This window comes from Trachinotus anak, unplaced genomic scaffold (genome assembly GCF_046630095.1).
Source record: "Trachinotus anak isolate AG129_WGS33_773 ecotype Australia unplaced genomic scaffold, CSIRO_AGI_Tana_v1 ptg000016l, whole genome shotgun sequence".
NCBI classification, from domain to species: Eukaryota; Metazoa; Chordata; class Actinopteri; order Carangiformes; family Carangidae; genus Trachinotus; species Trachinotus anak.
In genome coordinates, this window is record NW_027273867.1 from 16,529,274 (window position 1) to 16,547,500 (window position 18,227).

General features: G+C 39.1%; 1 long non-coding RNA gene across 1 annotated transcript in view; it reads left to right on the forward strand.

The window, feature by feature from the left end:
* The window catches only part of LOC139634310 (uncharacterized), a 20,243-nt gene extending 6,872 nt beyond the window's left edge, over window positions 1-13,371 (forward strand). The window contains exon 3 of the long non-coding RNA XR_011693942.1: window positions 8,833-13,371. This is a non-coding gene — a long non-coding RNA (uncharacterized lncRNA). The remainder of the gene's footprint in view (window positions 1-8,832) is intronic.
* Window positions 13,372-18,227: the final 4,856 nt, after the last annotated feature.

The window sequence follows — 18,227 nt, forward strand, 5'->3', positions numbered from 1 at the left end:
TAAACCATTTGCAGCATAATTGTAGCACTCTGACACTGTAAATACAAGAGTTATAGCAACTACAATCACATTGCTTGAACAATTTCTAAGTTGGAACCATAACCAGATTAATAGCTAATTCAATGATATTGCTAAAAAATGCCATGAAATTGCAGTTTTAACAGAACCAATAATATTGCAATTTTGCCACATATGACAATGAAACACCATCCATATCTGAATCTAAATGCGTCTCTGCCCTGATTGTGCAAGAACTGATATTAAAGCAGGAACACATTAGTCATAATGAATTCCAAGCTCTGCTTGAAACCTCTCATACTTGAGAATTATCAAAGTTGTTGGTGCGCTCTCTTTAGTCCTCACTACAAGGACAGAAAGCTGTGCACTACAGCAATGCTTTTAAACACTGGCAGTGCCTTAACTTGTTGGAAAAGCAGCAACCTCAAGACCTCTTATAGATGCTGATGGAATGATAAGGCACTTGAGATGGTCATTGGGGAAAAGCCTTCTGCGGCTCTGTGTAATACCACCCCTATGTCCTTAAGTTAAGATTTTCAGACTTGACAATAACTAAAGTCAAATCACAGCTCTCTGTCATTGTAAAGAATAAACAGCAGCAAATAAGATCACTTTAACTGTATGAAAGTTTTCTAACAGCAGGAAGGATTCATTGAGAACTATCTGTTCATGCTTTAATGATTTAAGTCTTTGTATCTAGGAAACTACATTTATTGGATTTTATGTGTCTTTGCTCTCTGCAGTTTCATTTTATCTCTTTACCCTAAACTGAATTTGCCATTACACCATGATCTGAACATCCTACGATACAACTGATGTATTTGTCTCGTAATACAATAGACAGACAATTTCTCCAGTCGTATCACTAACAGTTTAACAGTTTTCCGGTGTGGAGGAAAAGTTACATACTGGTAATGGGCTGCTGTGGAAAGTTACTGTATTTTTATTTATGTTATTTTTAACCTTCAAAAATATTTATGACATCAAATTGTACACATGAATGAGTTTCAACCTGCATCGTGTTAAGTCAGGGGGCAGGTTGATATCACATTTTATTTTGAAAAGATCGTTTTAATATTTACTATGTTGATTAGTAAAGGTTTATTATTCTGTCCTGGGTGTGACAACGATTTTTACAAAACCCAGACTAAGGCAACACATGTACGCAGACAGACAGATAGATAGACAAGTTTATGAGTCATTAATTCAAACACAGACGGCTTATTAACCAGTCTGTGTTCACAGCTGGCTCACACCTGATACCTTCAACAGCCCTTAGACTCCTTTAACTGCATATATGTGTGTGTGTGCGCGTGAGCTTGCATGCGTACATAGGTGCATGATCCTGTGGTGCGATAAAACAATAAGAAATTCTTTTACTGTTACCTCTCAGGTAACCCTGCCCTGTCAGCTTACATCATCAAAATATTTTAGATGACAATTTTAAATTGTGACCAAATATTTTCTACACTGAGGACTGAGTTACAATGGATACAGCACATGAGAGTAGGGTGCACAAAATGAGACACAAGTAGAAAAAGAAGCCAAGAGGAACACGACAGCAAATCTGGCACTGCAGCGCATTTGTGACTTCAATGAAAAGTTCTCAGTATATAAAGAATAACCATAAGAGAGCAGAATACCATGTTCCAACATGGTGCTTCGCCCATTCAAATGAAAGTTACACATATGTAAATGGGTGCATTTGTTAAAAACATTGGCAAGGGTTCCTTAGGATCTGGGGCCACAGAATCATTTTTGAGTGTACCTGTTTTCCTGGTTTTGTAACTGTTCTTTTGTAATAATTGTAGAAGGGGGAAAGTCTGTTTAGGACATTGCAAATCAAATAGTGGCCACCTTGCTAAAGTAAATGTTTAAGGCTAATAGTTCATGACTTGCAGGTTCTGTAGGTTGATGTGAGAGTTAAATTGTCATATAAAGTCAACTCAGACTGACTTTTTTTAGTTACATCTTGGTACTTTCAAAATCTGTAGTCTTTGTAGTCTACATTTAAGGAAAGAGAACATTTCTGTTTTCCCAAGCAGGAGGTGTTTACATTCTCACATCATTAAATGAAGCTGTTGTTGAAAAAAGAAACTGTCTGTGACAATATAGCATGCAAACACAAAATCTGCTTTAATACAGTAATCCAACAGGAAGTTTCATTTCAACCTCTGGTGGCTGCATCCAGTGTTCAGTGAGAAAAAACTAGACCTTTCCATTACAAGATATGCATGTTAGAATAATAATATGTACGTAAACATTAAAAATGATAGTTATTTCATTTTAAATTAAACCAATATCCATGTATTGATACTAATTTCTTGCTCTACTGAGATTTAACGCTTATTTCCTATAAAATTATCAACAGGATTTTTTCTGGTTAAATGCATGCATTTAAATAATATTTCCGATGCCTATGAAATGTTTGTTTACTTTCTAATTGGAATGAATACAACCAGCAGGCGCACCACTGATCCATTTACCGTCCCTACTATTGTGTAAAGTAAATTAAGAACATCTTCAACAAAAATCATTACCAATTTTATTAGTCTTATGATTATAACTGCTGCTATCATTGCTGCTGTTTTTATCAATAACATTATTATTATATAAGTATCACTATAATTATTATCATTATAACAACCAATCTGTTAAAAGGGAGTTTTTCCTCTCCACTGTCACCATTTGCTAGTTCATAATGGGAACTGTTTGTTTTCTCTCTGTAAGATTTGAAGGACTTTACCCTGTAAAGTACCTTAAAGTGAGATAACGTATGTTATGCTTTGGCACCACATAAGCAAAATTGAACTGAATCAATGAATTCAAAGTCGGCTTTTTTCACAGACACACCTCTGATTTGAAGCCACATCTGTTTGAGCGCAGGTCGTTGCTGTGTCAACATGTCAACCTTCATACAAGGAAAAGACAGTTCAATGATCCTCCAGTGATCTCGGACAATTTAGTCTCCGTTTGCAAAAGACGAAAATGTCACACATAGCTAGTCATTTAAATTGTCTCTCATTTTGTGCAACAACTCAGCAGAGAGAAGAGATTCAGGGGGTTAATTGGGTCTTGGGACACAGCACACACACACACACCACCACCACCACCACCAAATCCTCTTAGCTTTATAATGAAGGAAGTAGAGATGGGTAAAAGAAAAAAATAAGCAGAGAGAGAGAGAAACATGGTGAAACAAGGAGGGAGAGGAAGAGGATGAGGATGGAGAGATGAGAGAAAGAAAAAAAGAGAGAGACAGAGATGCAGGTCAAGATAAAAGGATAAACACTGAGGGATAAAAAAAAGGGAGGGATGCAGCGATGGAAGGAACAGAGAAATAGGAGACGGAGAAAAAGTTGAAGGGGTGACAGTTAAGAGTGGATTGTAAAATAACAATGCTTTGTTGCCATGGAAACAAACATTTTTATCAGCCCCAGAGGCAGGGAAGTAACCTGCTTGTTAAACCTTCTGCGCTATCTTGTTAAGCTGTTGTTGTGTTCGTGCAAGCAACAGTATGTTTGCAGTCGTGGCATTTCCTAATGAAACACTGTGGGCACATGTCTGGCTTTGTTCTGTTTTGGGTTTTATCCATTTTGGATTTTTAAAATTAAAAACCATTTTCACTCTTAAATGAATGTGTGAGGTTTTGATATGTTCATAATGTCAGTAAAAATTATCAATTACATTTTTGTTTAAGCCACACAGTGGATTAGAGAAGTTGGAAAAAACTCTCAGTTTCCAGGACAAATGAAACTCTTCAGCCTCCTCTTAAGTATCAAGTATCAAGTACCACATGACCACAAACACCCTGAAGGGTTAAATATGGTTTAAACAAACTAGTTCATACAAAGTGTCACCCAACCATGTCCGAGGGGAAAAGTGTTTAATGATTGCTTCAGAGATAAGTTCAAATCTCATGTACTATCTCAACTCCGTACATCTGGGCTACTCTTGAACTAAATTACAAATTTGGACACTTTTTTTCTCATTTTGCTTTTATTTCGAAACCAGGTGTCATCTTACTTGGATTGTTATCACTTTGAACGCTAAATTATTTGTATTCCAGCAGAGCGAAGAAACCTAGAGCATTAAAAACCACAAATACCACTCATTTTACAAAGAAAAATATGTCTTTCTGATCCCTCCAGGGAGCACTGTGATCACAGACAAAATGCTAAAATCAGGTCAGGTCATATCAGCAGCTCCCATACCTCACATCGCATGCTAATTTGGCACACCCCTTTTCAGCACAAAGCACTGTCAACAAGAAGATCAGATCTAAGTCCTCACCTGATGATCTGAAAGCAGACTGATAGTTCATTTGATGGACTCCAAACAGCCACAGGAGAGTGAGCCATTTTCAGGACATGTAGCAACAATAAAAATCTAAATCTAAATCTGTCATCCCATCACTCTGTTCACTTTCTTTGTGCTGCTCAGTGCTATATCACTCACTATTTATTTTCACCAGCAGCCATTTGATGCATTTAAATTCAGTAATTACCTGTCTATATAGTACTTTTGATCGTTGGTAGTGGTCTTCGTGCACTTCAGTGTTACAGTTTGTAATTTATCTTATTCTCAAGTATGTTTACAGATTCCTCCCTTCATTATTGTCAGAGCTGTGTTAAGATGCAAATCCATCATTCATACAGCCACAAGAAATGCAATAGGTTAGTGCTCATCGCTGATATATCTACAAAGGAAATTATAATTTTCAGATATTTTTGTTACTTGATCAGTTTTAGGTATTGCAGAGGAGGATTGGTCATGGTTTGGGTTAAAGTAAGAACTGTTAAGGTTCTGTTGTTGTTTTTGGGAGATGGGTCTCCCAGTTAAGTATGCTGTTGTGTGAAAAACCACTCTCTAAGTGTGCATAACATGAGACTGGATTATGGTTGCTCACAGCAAATTAGCAAGGCCAATTATTAACTTTCTAATCTCCTAAAATGGGTCAGAAAGTATTACAAACACTTGACATTACCAGCAGTGACTAAGAGCTTCACCAAATCAAGCAGAACTTAAATCTTAAGTATTTTAACTTTAACTGTTTTAAAATACTTGTATATTGTGTACACTCAATAAACAATAAACTGGTTGTATCTTTAAATGTACAGCAAGGTCTTATGATAAACAGACATTCATAACCCGGAGACAAACAAAATTCTATGTGAAAAGTTAAAGCAAATGTATAATCAGTCTATCTACATGCATACTAACAAGTACCAAATATCAAAGGTCACTAGCTGTATTATGTAGTTAAAGTATTTCTCAAAGTTCTGCCATTTTCTCACCCAAAAACTTAAAAACAGGACATTATGGACAGGATAGGAATAAATCATAAAATTATTTTGGGTCCTGTACTGCACTTGAAAAGTGACTCATCCACACACAGTGATATGACGCAGATGGAGCTGCATTATATTCTGTCATTGTCAATGTCAGTTTATTTATATAGCGTTTTAATCTGATATGCAATATAGTGGGTGGATTATTGCGCAGGAAAATCTTGGTCAGCTAAGATAGTAAATGGATCAGTGGAGAATATCATATAGATGTTTGGCACAAATACACATACACATGCACCAGCCAATCCCCCTCTCTCACTTTTTCCTCACTTCCAGTGAGCCTCTCTCTCCCTCTATGTAATACTGCTGATTCCAGTGTGACAGAGTTGCAGAGCCATGCAGTTATTCCATTGAGTTATACTGTATCTACTCTAGTGGAGGAGAACTGGATCATATCTTGGCTTCCTTTAGTTTGAGACAAAGATGAAAGGCAGAAGTTATGTGTTTAATCACCAGAAACCACACAGACCTCACTGAAGGTTTTTCAAAAAAGACCAAATTAATGATAAGGGATAAAAGGCTTTGATGTTGTTATTAACTAAAAAAATCTTTAATCTTTATTTTTTATCATTATCTTTTTTCATCAGGGTATTAAATTGAATTTCTTTGCCTATGAAAAGTGAAGAAAAGAGAAGACATAATTCTTTCTTCTCTTTCCAAAAAGATATTTATTAACATATTTATTAACTTACTTTTCATCAACTGTAATGAGTCTAGTAAGAAATTTGGATTATGTCTGTGCTCACTTTACTATTTTGTCCGACAATTCTCCAACAAAAGACTGTCATTGTTAGACAGATGATGAGACTGCCTAAATAGACCAACTCACTCCATCTGTGTTCATGTGTGTGTGCATGTGTTATAGGACGCAAGGGGAACAAAGGATTTCCATGACACAAGGGACCTGGGACAGGACCGAAAGGGGGGTGGGGGGGGTTTAGAGGAGGAGGAGGAGGGGGCAAGGATAAATTAGGGAAACGCACCCCAGCAAAGCCGCGAACAGATTCTGGAGGAGTCGAGCCAACAGAAGAAGGGATCTGAGGATAAATGAGGAATAAATGACAGGGAAGTTTGAGAAAGACATGCTTTAATGGTTTTAGGTTGAGCACTTTTGAGGGCTTTTTTTTCTTTGCAGTTTCTTAGCGCAGCCTCATTCAACTTTGTCACAAAGCTGAGAGGAAATGTTGGTTAAGTCAGCTTAGGTCAGCTCAGTTAATGGGAGGCTCTAGCCAAGTCAGTGTAAACTAGTTAACAGAATTTTGGGGCTTCCAAAGTCAACTTCAGCAAAGTCATTCTGACCTTTTGTTCAATGCAAATTCTTAATCCTTGTCTGACATTGTCTGAAGGACTTCTAGTTTCTGCACTGCAGTTCCACAGTAAATTAACAAGTAAACAGTGCAGGTTGGAGCCATATAAGGGTAATTGGATCATAATAATTTCAGGTTAAGACTCTGACAGTCTTTAACAGTATTTTCTACAAGGATCTTTTTATTAATTGTGTACAAGTCCGTGTGAAATCAGTTGGATTGTTTCATGGGATCAAACAGAAAGAGGCCTTCTGAAAACAAAGGAAACGCCTTCAAAGTTTCCCTCAGTGACAGATGGTGGAACAAGTGAAAGACCAAAGAAAAATTCATTTCTAATGAAGTTATTCTCTTCAAGAAAGCAAAAGTGAAAACAAGCACATGCAGAGTAACACCAGGGATAAAAGGGTATACAGACAATTGGATTTTTATCTGAGAAACACCAGCATCAACAGTGACTCTGACTTACAAATCATTACAAATGTGGCTTGTTTCCAAAGACCTTCTTTATTAGCCTATTATTAATTTGACAAAAATCTAATGATGGTTGAAAGTCTTATATTTAGCAACAGAAATTATGAGGCTATTTATTGACACAATAAAACTTTTATTATCTGGCATTTTATTTTGTTGTTTTTTTTTTTTACTTTTTACTCTATGTTTGTACAATGTGACTTGATGTTTTTATTCAGCTGGTAGTTTTGTCGAGCTCATGTAGAGCAACTGAGCGCTCCATGTTGTCACGCTTTTCTAGAAAATGCTTTGTAAAATCTGGTTTGATGGTTGATTATCAGCGCTCACCCAGACGTCTGTTGTTCCCCCAACAATAGACTACCACCACCAGCCCCTCTGTGTGTGTGTGTGTGTGTGTGCGTGTGTGTGTTAATCATGCAGCTCTTATCAGCAACCGTCAGACCTGCAGAGACTCCGATGTGCTCCCTGCTGATAGCTGCACACACAGAGGTCTCCTCCCCTCATGGGGTTTTAAATAGAGAACTAATAGACCCCGGCCTGGAAAATAAAAAAGCCAAAGATCATTACTAAGCAAGGATGACAACTCCATAGTACAGTAACTAGAGTAACAAACAGCTGATACACTGGCCTCTTGATGTGCAGTCACTGAGTGGGAAGGAGCTGAGCAAGACTCTGCTGTATGAGTCTATCTGACAGCAACTATGATTTCATTTCAGTTTTCTGTGAAATCTAATGAAAATATGCTTCATCAAGCAGTCTCAGGTTTTTATTCAACTCTGCACTCTCTTATGCGTACATTTGATAAAAATAGAGAGAAGTGTCAAAACCAAAGGTTCAAAGATGAAAATGGCAAAAAATGTAAATGTAGAAGCTCTGTCTCATTTTAGATAACATTTTTAAATTCAATTCTTATAAAACAAACACAAAAAATGCATATTTCTGAAAGCATTTCCTGCATCATATCTTTCTTTTTTTTTTGCAACCTGAGGCATTAGAGGTTGGACCGAGTCAACTGTGTGTGTGTGTTTGAATCATGTCCTGCAACTCGTGACTCTGACTCTGATTTCAGCTTTGACGTTGAGAGAAAGACACACAGAGAGGGGGGTGAAAGGATAAAAATCAATCATTAGAGTCTATTCACTCTGTCTCTATGGTGCCAATGGAAAGGCTCTTAACCTGCTGACACACACGTACACACACACACACACACGCACGCACACACACACACACACACAGAAAGAGAGAGAAAGCTGTAATGAACAGTCAAGGGAGTCCATTGCCCCTTTTGTTCACATTTAGACTTGATTGGTCAAGACCTTTGACCATGAAGGTCAAAAGGTCAAAATTTGAACTCTAAGGACAACTCTGTGTGTGTGTGTGTGTGTGTGTGTCAGACAGTGAACTACCAAAAGAAAAAACACATAAAAAGGTTCAGAGGCCACACCAAAAGCTATCCTGAATATTTTGATGGAGAACTTTAATGGTCAAATCTTGATGCGAGTTTACACAAATATTTATGGATAAACACATTATGAAGGGTCAGCGTGAATAGCAGGTCGGCGGCACATGAACTCGAGGTCTGTTTGGATGTGTGGGAACTCCAGTCTGCAGATGACAGCTCGTTAACAGAAGGAGATTTGACTGCCAACCCAATCACTCTCTTTCTCTCCCCTTCCCCCCCTCAGGCTCTGCAGCAACAAGGTCAAATACAGAGGCAGAGGAGGAAGGCGTGATACGAGCAGGAAGGTGTTTGTGCTGATATTTCTCTTAAGAACACACACACACAATCACACACACGCCTGACATGTCAGTGCATGAAGAGTCTGTCTCCAACACATTAGAAGTTCGACCCACAAAATAAAATTCACAGCAAAGCTTTGAGGATGGAAGACAAGGCTTTTTCTCTGTCTCTTCCTGCCTCTTTTGTCTCTTTGTGTCATGTTCTGATCAGCAGTTTATGAAACCCTGCAGAGTATTGTGAGAGACCTAGAGATTAACAGCACTGACCATGCATCATTCCAGGTTCAAGTCTAGCTGGGGACCTCTGTTTCATGTTGTTTCCCATCTCTCTCGCCTCCCGATTTCTTGTTATCTCTTCACTGTCACCTCTATAGAAAAGGATCATAAATGTCCAAAAAATGTCTCAAAGGATTAAAGAAATCCAGGAAGAGAGCAAGATTAATGTCCAAGTACACCAACACTTTTTCAAAATAAAGTATCACATCACAAATTGAGCTGAATAATGCACCATGACTCTTGATTAATTTACAGACAGAGGTTACGCTAATATGTTTTAATTTTAAAACAGCATTATGAAACAAAACCAATCTACGTCCAGACGACACACCTGAAAATGTATATTACATGATCATTCACAAACACTGGGCACGCACAGGCCGGTGTGAACAAAAAAAAAAAAACAAGACACTGCTGCAGCTAAAATCCTGATTTTATAACAGCGACAATGTTATTATCTTTGTCTTTGTTAAAGACAAAAACTGTGCTGTGATTTTGGGTGTATGTACTTGTAAAATGATCACTCAAGGAGAAAGTTAGAAGCTCATTCATGTCAGCTGCTGTACAGCCCGTAATACACAAGGAGAAAGCCTTACACTAGACTCATGGGGCAGTACTGACGATTCTACAGAAAGTAGCTAAGGTTTGTCCAGAGAGGCTAGAGTTGGGCGAGGTGCTTTTTGGGAAAAAAAAGCAAAGTTGGTAAATCCAGTGACAAAGGTGCTAAGTAAACACTCCCTAATGGTGTGAATAGAAACTGAAACACGCCAAATCATTTTGAAAGAGCAATGGCCAATGAGGAAAGTCCAACACTCGGCCAGCCCACCAATGCTGTAGCTTCAGCACTCAGTCAGTCAGTCAGCCAGTCAACAAGAGACATTGCGTCTATAAGGGTGGTCCCGCTGATGCAGTCCAGCCAAAAAGTATCAAACTTTGCTGGAAGTGAACATGAGTATCAGACAAATACACATTGACACTGACACATTGTTAGTCACATCACATCCTATTTGCTTATCATTCCACCCTCCTGACTTTAATCTTTGCCAAACGTGACAGTAATTGTGGGGTGCAGAGGCACATGTCAGCAGATGGATCACTACATGCAGAGACGGGGAAAGGATGACAAAGAAAAGAGATAAAGTTGGAGAAAATCCTGCAAAAAAACTGCAATGGAGGTCATAACCTAAATCAAAACACTAAAGTCTTTAAGTTGCAATTACTAGTTCAAAATTAAGCAACCTATAGCAGGATGTATGACAAAACTAAAAAGAAATAAACAGAGAGAAAAGGATGGAGAGTTGTAAAGATAGAGGGAGGTAAAGAACTGGGCCAAGCAGGGATCAGCTTCACACCGAGATCACAGACATGGAGAGCTGCCTCCCTATCTCTTAGTTCTTCTGTCTGTCTGTTTACCTCCCCTCTCCATCTTTACCTCCATCACTCTCTGATTTTTTCTCCCTCTGCGTGTCTCCGTCTCAGCTCATCTCAGAGAGAGAGAGATAGAGAGAGTCAAAATGAGAGAAAGAGAAAAAGAGCGAGAGAGAGAGAGAGAGAGAGAGCAAGATAAAAGATAAGCAGTGACGGAAAGATGTGGCAGCAGTGAAAACAGGCAGTTAGAGGAGAAAGAAAGAAGACAAAGACGACAAATGAAAATGAAAATAGTTGTTTTGTGGCCGGGTCAATGAAAGGAACAAAGGTTCTCTTTCTCTCACTTTCTTTCTTCCTCTACAGGCTGTGGACAGAGCAATAAGGTCAGAGAGCAATTGCAGAGCATTACAGACAGGGAGAGAGAAGGACCACGACCTGATCAATAGACATGACCAACAAATGTTTGGTTTTTTTTGTCCTGCTTTGTACAATTCAAAAAGGTTTTTTATTCAGTCTAACACACACTGCCTGTTCCTCAATATATATATATCAACTACATATACTTACATTTCAAAGAAAGAGTTTCCTTCTTTGTGCAATGAAAGCCAAAGCACAAGAGGTGCATATGTATGGTATAGGTCTGTGTATGTGTGTGTGTGTGTGTGTGTGTGTATGTGTGTGTGTGTGTGTGTGTGTATGTGTGTGTGTGTCTGATTGGACAGATTGTGAGGAGAGGAGCAGACGAGAGGAGTTCATGATGACAAAAAAAAACACGCACGCATTTAGACGTATACACAGGAAGAGAGGGAAGGAGAAGTGTAATCATCTCCAATCATCATGTTATTGATTTGCTGCTTGATTTCTCTCTCTCTCTCTCGCTCTCTCTCTCTCCCACCAGCACCTGGCTCTTGTCACAGTAGGACACTGAGCCTCAATAGCAGCAGAGACAGGCGCAGTTACACATCATTATCTTTCCCGTCTTACATGCGCACACACACTCTTTCTCTTTTGAAGTACAGTACACACACAAAAACTCTCTCTGTCTGTTCTCCGGCCATTGGCTCTGAAATGAAACACATACAGATGTTTTCTGCTCCCTTCTGCTCGCCAGTCACGATTTGTGCAGCAACAACCACTAAACATAAACAGAAGAACCTTCAGCTTTGGGGACACAAGGTGTTTCCATCCAGGACAGAGTGTCTCTAAGCTTCACTTCTCATCTACCGTACAATAACCTGGTTGAGCTCATATTTCATCATCATCTTAAATTTGAACATGAAGGCAGGAACATAGGCCATATTACTGTTTCACTGTTAAAGTGTATCCCAATTCAATTTAATATACTCACAATAAAACAAGCACATTATGTAATACAGTAATGCACATCATTATGGATGTTTGTATACAAGAAAATGTGTTTCTTTGTTCTTAACAGTAATATACTGACAGAAATGATAATGTATCAGCCCGGCAGCAAAATCAAAGAACCGTCAGTTCTACTTTTGTTAAATGTATAAAAGGACAATAAAACTTAGATTGATGGCTCTTTGTTGTTATTGTATGTTTTTAAGTGGGGCATTTTATGCCTTCATTAGGAAGCAACAGTAGAGAGATGGTAGGAAGTCAAGAGACAGAGAGAGAGATGAGGATCGGCACCCAACAAAGGTCCTGAGCCAGACCTGAACCAAGTGCTTTATGATTCATTGTGAACTCCTATCGGCCACCAGAGCACCCAATTATTTTGTTTTTGTTTTCTTTTTGTTTTAGTCCATTTAAGGTCCCTCAGTGTAACTCAAAAATCAAGAAATTTTAATATGCATGTTTGCATTTATTAATAAGCACTTCATTTTGTTCTTGCTGTTTATGAATTCATGCCTGAAACATAAAATGAGTGCAGAGTGAACAACTGGGACATAGGTTGGGTTCTCAGTATCAGAACAAAACTCATTTGTGTAATAATACATGAAATGTTCTGCAAAAGCATATTTGCCTTTGGTGTGAAGACTTGTGCCTGTTTTGCATCTCACAAAGGTTTCAGATGAAAGAACAAATACTTTACGCAAAGTAGTGCACAGGAGAGGCTAACTAGGATGTTGTCTTACATAACTCAGACAATTCAGAGATGCACAAAACTAACTTTTGTTCCACTCTTCGCTGTAATAAAACTGCAGTCTGTGGAGGTCAGTTCAATTTAGCAGAACTTTGGCTGCACAACCTGGTGGAAAATCAGAGTAGTGACACCACTGTGGCTTACTCTATTTCAAAACTAAACTTTTGATGTGAAAGTCCTGTTACAATATGAGCACATTGTCTCTTATACACAACATGTATGTTAGCCTGAGTTCGAATATTCATGGTAATATTTCCAGCAGCTTTCAATAGCACCAAAAGCATTTTATGTGAAAAGGTATTTTCAAACAAACAACAACAACAAAATGTGTGTGTGTTTATGTGCAGGTTGTGTTTTTTGTGTTTTAACAGACTGTCAAAAACCCGGATGCTGGCTGGCATCACAAGGGATTCCCCAGATGTGTGTGTGTGTGTGTGTGTGTGTGTGCGAGTGTGTGAGTGTGTCTATAGCTGTATGTTAATCAATGCCGTTAATGTTGCAATGAATTAGTAGTTTAGATGTCACGGGACGCTTAACACAGCTGATCCTTACCAGACACCCACAGAAACACACACACACACACATACGCACACTCAGCCCACAGGACCCCTGGGGACCACAGGCGGACATTGTATAGTAGGCTAATTATCCCAAATTGCTAAAGTAGTAGAGAGGGTGTGTGTGTGTGTGTGTGTGTGTGTGTGTGGGTGGGTGTGTGTGTGTGTGTGTGTGTGTGCGCTCTCACAGCTGCTCCTGGTGTCAAGCCTTTGATAGATGAGAGATAGAGAGAGTGTTCATTTACTGCCCCACACTCACACACAAACACACACACACACACACACACACACACACACACACCTGACTGCTCATTTATTGGTCTAACAGATTGGTCTTTTGTTGCTCGGTCGCTGGTTCACGCTGGAAGAACTGCTGAAGTTCAGACTACGACGCTCGGGGGAAAAAGCACCCTGTCGTCGAGCATAAATGCCTTAAATGTTGCAACCAGACCTCCTATGAAATTTGTGGTTATAATTAGGAAACCAGAGGCTTCATAAACAGACAGTAGTTTGACAATGAACAGACACAGGGGAGAGCAAGTGTGTGATGGATGAGTGAATATGATTGCCTTCAGCTCCGACAACAACTCCCAGTTTACACACAGGGAGTTTCTGTTGTCAGGGAAGTTCTCATTTTATGTTTTTTTTACATAACCAAACTTTTAATCTGTGTGTAGTTATTAAAGGATGAGACTGTTGAAATTCTAAATTCAATCATCATTCAGATTTTTATCTTCAGATGGACTAAAACATCAATGATTTTAATCTAAGAGACAAAAGCAACTAGAAATAAAGATTTAGTTAAATGTTACATGTATGTTATTGCATAGGACGTTGAATTATCATGATAACTATTTTTATTATTAGATGGAATTACTTATTCTGATGTTTTGATGTTTTTGTACATATTTGACAAACATATACTGTAAATTAACACCCTGATCCTTTAACTCTCTATAATTTTTAATACATGATGATTATGCTGAAATCTTGATTCTACTTATGAAGCTGTAGATATGATCTATATGTACAAATTCAAATTGTCTCAAAAATGTGCATTCGCAGCTGCTGTGGCAGCTTTTTCCTCCCTCAAAGTCTTCATTAATAATAGAAAATTATCCTGAAAAACTACAGTATATGGGACATTTGGTTACTCGATTCCCTTTCGTTCAGTTTACATACCGTAAAAGCAGCATCGAACTACCAATATTGGATCAAAGGATGTTCAAAAAACATTTTCCATCTGTACTAACATGTTGTTACTCAATAGATAGATAGATAGATAGATAGATAGATAGATAGATAGATAGATAGATAGATAGATAGATAGATAGATAGATAGATTCCCACTCATTTACATTTTTTGTGAGATAATGCTCCCTTTCTTCTTTCTCCTCCACCCACTCATCCATCCATCTCCTCATTCCTTCACCCCTCCCTCTCTTCGATATTGATGAAGTGATGGGGCCACAGGCTGAAAGACACCACCTCATCTGGTTTAAATTACCTCCTTACCACACACACACCTGCACCAGCACCAACACGGCTGTGTGAGGGTGTGTGGGCGGGTGTGGGGGCGCGCGTGGGGAGCAGGGAGGGGGTGTTAGTGCCTCTGGGATAGTTGGTGGGGGGAACGCCCATGACCCCGACCATACAGATAAACACACACACACACCAGAAAGATAGCAACAGAGCAGGTGGGCTGTGACATGGGCTGTAAGACAGAGGGGATATTAAACTGCCACATGTGTTCTGTTTACTATTCTCTAATTAACCCCCAGGCTGTCTTATACACTGCACACACACACACTCTCCCTCACACACACACCTTATCTTCTCTGCAATAAATCGGCTCTGGTGTCACACAGTCTGAACAACGTCAACAGTGATATTGTGTTGCTCCAAATTCACATTTAAACCGAATAAACTGGGGAAACCAAATAATCTTGTATAAAAATATAGCGGACCTTCAGTTAACTGTACCTAAAGGACAAGTGTGTGTGAAGAAGCTGACCTCCAAGTTTGACTTCTTTACCCGTCCCACGGTGCACAGGGGGGAAGCCGTCTTACTCATGTCGTTGATGGATGGCTCACCGGGAAACACAGACTGGAGATGTATGGGTTTCCTCCACCTGCACCATTTTGTACGTCCAAAAGAAAGATTATTGTTGGGCTGCAGGACTCAGTGTAACTGGCTGAATCTCTCAAAGGCAACCGTCTGCGGTGGAAAGTAACTACTGTACAGTAATTACAAAGGCTTTTTTTTTTCTCCCATTCAGGGACATACAGGTACACTGTGGAGCTTTCTTGTAAACACATATGTTTATATTCATGTTGCTCATGTTACTGACACAACTGCTGTCCATGGTGCTGATTCAGGAGCTGGACCAGGTGTTCCCCGACACCAGCACTACTGAAATCCCACTGTCAGTGACTGGTTATGTGGTTGTTGTTCCACCTTGATGTGCTTTGTTGGACAGTGAGTGACCAGGTCTGTGAATTTTCTCCGCCCATTCTACAGAATGTTTCAGGTTTGAAACTGCTGTGTCTTGTGCACTTTGGTTGGATTAAGTGGCCGTACATTGTGGGACATTCAGCTGTTCAGTGGGTGTTCCATGTTTGATGGCTTACCTGTGCTACACATTTGCATTATTACCCTTCTCAGCGAAAAAAATTTGCAATGCATCACGTGCATGTGCATGTGTGATACAAAAAAAAAAACCCAAAACATTGCTTCGTATGGTAATGGTCAAAAACTCCACAGGGTACCTTTAATCCCATTTTCTCCTTGGATCGTTTTAAATGGAGAACAGCAACAGTTTCCCAAAATTAAAGCCACAAGCAGTAAGGAGCGGTTTTCAGAAATCCAAAAAGTAGATGTCACATTACTCTTTTTTCACATTATGCAAATTAAATAAAAATCCATTATGGTGGCAATTCTACCCATTTGGTGTTAGAACCCTGATAAACTGGCACAAACTCAAAAATCTGTCAACAGAAACATGAAAACTAGCAGTCAAATGTTTGGACGTACTTTCCCATTGTGCTGTGTAAAGTGTACGGCTATAGGTGTCTGCAAGAACACATTTTGCCATGATGACAAACACAAACACACAGAGAGAGAGAGAGAGAAAGATCACAGACCTAAAAGGTGAAAACGAAAGCCACGCTGTCGCAGCTGGTCATTAGTTCTACGCAGTCAAAATTATTTCTGTAATCATAGCTTTTAAAGGGGAAAGAAAGATGGTATGTGTCCCTTGTTGCCTACGAGTGAGTGCAATAAAGTCACCTATAATGCAATCAGCTGTCACCACTAATGCTCTCATCTGCCCTAATAGAGTGAGTCAGAGAAGAGAAGAGAAGAGAAGAGAAGAGAAGAGAAGAGAAGAGAAGAGAAGAGAAGAGAAGAGAAGAGAAGAGGGTGGACACTTACTGCGTTTTGAGTGTTGGAAAATGAGCGGTTTCTTAATAGAATTCACCATGGTGTCTTTTCCTAAGGTGTCACACACAGATCCAGACACACAAAGCAAAGAAATACACAACAGTTGATATACACACAAACACACTCACAGAGGGTTGGGGAAAGTGAGCAAGTCTAATTGAAAAGAACCAAGCAGAGAGAAATCTGATAGCTGCAGTTTGGCCTGAGGGGGGAGGAAGAGAGAGAGGAGGAGAGGGAGAAAAAGACAAGAAGTGAGGGATCGAAAGGAAAGGGAGAGGAGGAGACAAAAGGAGCGATGAGGAAAGGGAGGGAGAAAACAGACTTGTAAAAAAAAAAAAAAAGAAAAAGTAATACAGGTGTCATGAGGTGATGGCTTTTTTTATTTATTTTTTTTACCAGTCTTCAGCCTTTACCAGTGTGATGTTGGTGCCATCCTGCAGAAACGCTGCTGAAAAATCACATTTTTCATTCTCTTCTTGTTTGTCATAGTTTTAAGATCTAAAATAAAACAATACCAAAAATGGAGGTGAATTGAGTTTTGTTTGTAGGGTTCACAGTGTTTAGAAATGACTATGCTTTGTACCAGAAAAATAGTCCCGATGAAAAGGGTTCACAGCTTTTTATGTGGATTATTCAAATCCAGACTAACAAAGACATTGTTTCCTGAGTCCAAGCATCACAAATGAATTCCATTCATCACATTATATCAAAGTGACGGCAAATAACACCAAACATGCTGCACAGCTCCAAACCACTAAATTACTACACTAAGGTTTTGTTTTTTAGTTTATATTAGTTCATATGACTTAATGAAAGCACAGACATATAATGTTACTGTACAGTGTCAAGGATAAAACTTTAAAGGTTTAGTAAAGAACCAATTCAAAATGTTTCTTTGGCAAAATTTCAACATTATTTTCTGTATCTAAAAACTGAACTCTTTGACAGCTGATAACGTTAAACAGTTTCAGATTTACAGATTGAAAAAATTGATATTTTAAAAACTTTTTAAAAACTGTGAGTTTTCTCAGGCAGGCATATTGTTGCTTTACCTCACTTGTATTTGGAGGTCATAAAAAGACATTAACAGGTTCTACTGTCTTCCTAATGAAATGCTGCTCTCCCCAATAGTAATGCAGAATTATTTCTGACCATCCTTTCTCCTTTCCGCCGAGGTTGCTACAGGTTTAACAGGTCGGCCAACAGCACTGTGACAAGGTGGAGAGAAAAGAGATAGAGGCCTGTATAATGTCCCTTTGTCCTGCCCACACAAACACACACACACACACACACACACACACACACACACACACACACACACACACACACACACACACACTGTGAGACGGGCAAAGTTTGGACACCAGCATGGAGTAATGAGAGGTAAGAGTAATTTGTGTCACTGAGATATGGTAACAGCAAAGGACACAAAGTGAATGATATCATGAACCAAACAAAGGGCATGCTCACACACACATGGGCTCACACAAACACACACACACACACACACACACACCAGCACTTTCTTTGTTTCCACCATCTTAACTCTCACATGTAATTAGCCTCACGCTCCCTGTCCATTGCAGA